Consider the following 2953-nt stretch of genomic DNA (forward strand, 5'->3'; position numbering starts at 1 on the left):
ATATATATATATATATATATATATAATTTTAGTAAATTTAATTACGTAAGAAATGAATGTATGAGTACCAATAAAGTGATACAATTCAGAATATTTTTCTTAGCTAAAATATCTTCAAAATCTATTCTAATATATAGCATTTATGATCGATATAAATTTGAATATTTATATTCTTAATGTTGGTAGGATATATTTATTAACAGTAAATAGGTATGTTTGGTAAGTTGCTAGACAAAAGAATAAATGTGTACATCTCATCTAAATTTTAAAATGTTTTGCGAGAACCATATCAACATGATACAAAATCAATTTGGTAGATTAATTGTAAAAAAGCTAATAGTCACGAAAATATATGTTTTTGCATTTATTTATATATTTTATTTTAAATTAAAATTCATTTGGAAGAATTTAATAATTTGTGAGAACCATTAATTATATCATATAATATTTCATGAATCTGACAATATATAGATTTATTAAGTTTAAAAAATTATAGTTTTGAGATTACATATAATCTATATAGGGTTTAGGTGTTTTTGGTATTGGGTTTAGTTTTTATTTAAAACTTAAGAAGATGTTGAAATAAAAATAATAATGAAAACAGTGTTTTGTTATCTATTCATGTAGCCTACAAAAATACAAAGTGGACCAAAATATTGATTTAATTCTTATAGTCCAAAATGAATCTTGAGTTAGTTGTGGACCTTGTGGCATGTATCAAAAGTAATAATAGTCTATGTGCTCTATAACACTAATGGTTTTTATGTGAATAAGTCAAATTTGAATAAGAGTATTGACATCATATATATTGCATTCTCCATTGTCCATAGTTAAAGAGAAACATTAAAAACACGTTAGGCAAACATTTGACATTGCAGGAGCATTTCCATATTTTTGTGTATTATAAGGTCTACCAAATAAAATATAGAAGTGGTTAGGATTTGATATCAACGTGTATTAAAAATGTGGGCCTAATAAATAATAAGTTGTGATTAAATTATTGTTAGAGAAATATATGGTAACATATTGTTAGTATAAATTTAAGGTAAGACCAAAATATTAGTAATCTAATGAAAGAGTCCAAACAACTTGTATAAGTAGATTTTTTCAGAATGATTCTATTTTAATAGAATAGATATAAAATATGTATATATTTTTATTTATAATATTTCCATTTTAAAATTTTAAAATATTTTTGAAAATAATTTTATATTTATTTTTCTATCCGCAACCGCAAACGCTAGCTGGAACCAGATTTTGATTTTAAGAGGTTCAGAGCGGTTTGGAGCAATTTGTAACGGTTTGTATGATTGTTTCAAAACACTGTCAACCGCTACCAACACAAAAGTTGCATTCGCGGGTTGTAACGGAAAAACCAGTCAGGCGCTTAGTGTGGTTTTCTTACCAAATTGTACACATTACAAATATTTTTTAATTAATCAGAGACATTTGTGTCGAATCTCAGCTAATTCTCCAAAAAGACAGTAGCAATGAATAATCCGATTCCAAATTATCAAATGAAACTTGAAACATAGCTCTATGTCATCTAGCCAAGTAGCAATAGCTTTATTTCCACTAGAGATCGAACTCAAAACCGAAAGTTTACGTTTACCCCCCAAATTAGCCTTTTATCCTTCACCTACAATCAGCCCTGATGACTTCTCAACGTAGTCCGGTATAATCCTAAGCAATCATATCCAGCAAATTTATTTTACATTATCGTAACATATATTGCTCTCTTTCAAAAATTTGTCTACAACCCAAGAAATTTCCTTTTCTTTACTTTTCCACAAGATATTTGCCATCTTTCTCCCCTTCTAATTCTTGATAAGTTTTTCTATTACTACCATCAATTGTACCAATACCATATTGCAAACTAACCAATATTTGGAAGTTTATATACTAATTTGACTATATATTATGTTACTATACTGTTTTGAATATTGTCCTAGGGCAACATTATCGCCGTCGTTAGCTTTAGTCCTTAGGGAGTATATGATTTAATTTAAATCAAATTTGCATCATATACGCTGGGACGCGTCCGTTTTGTCCTTAGCTAACATATTTTTTTTTGTCCTTAGGTGATACGTGTCGGCAAGGGAATGGTGGAAGAGTTTTCGTTAGGGCAAAATCGAATTGGGATCGAGATCGACATTTCTCGTCTCTCTCCTTCTCTCTCGCGGCGATCGAAAGGGCGATTTTGCTCTCAACGGCACATCTCCTTCGTGACGGTTCTCCCGTCGACGAATCTCCTCCCAAGTCGTCTCCTCTCGACGGATCTCCTCCCGAGGCATCTCTCGGCGGTTCTCACCATGGATCTCTCGGCGCATCTCCTTCTCTCTTGATTCTCTCCGCGGTTCTCTTGGCGGATCTCTCAACCGTTCTCTCTGTGATTCGAAGGTGAAAGGGTATGTGTTCCTCCTCCTTATGATTTGCATGTAGTTGGTTTATGTTTTCGATCTACTTTAGCTGAGGTTTGCATGTATTTAGACTTTGATTGATTTGCTTGCTTTGCAATAGATTTTGGGATTTCGTATCATATATTTTCGTCTCTTTAGTCTTTGAGAGTGTGGTTATTAGATGATAGTGGTATTATGTGATGTTATCGTGTAGATTTAGGGATTTCGATCGTAGATTATAGTTGTGATATAGATTGTGTATGTGAGGTGAGATGAGTTTATCGATTCAGTAGATGTATAATGTGTTCTTCGCATTTGGTAAATGTGTTCTGTTATCGATGAAACTGAGATGTGTGATTATTTGTTGTTTATCTCATGAAACTGAGATGTGTGTTCTTATGTTTCCGAGGTTATTAGGTGAGGTGAGGTTCGATCACCAGGATTGTATTAGCAAGGAGATCAAAGAGAAACAACCATTTCCTCCACAGTTGAAGGTAAACTTCTTTCTCTTCAGCTCGAAAGTAATGTAGTTTGTATAATAGTTAAAACGTCTA

Source organism: Brassica oleracea, chromosome C1, assembly GCF_000695525.1.
Source record: "Brassica oleracea var. oleracea cultivar TO1000 chromosome C1, BOL, whole genome shotgun sequence".
Classification (NCBI taxonomy): Eukaryota; Viridiplantae; Streptophyta; class Magnoliopsida; order Brassicales; family Brassicaceae; genus Brassica; species Brassica oleracea.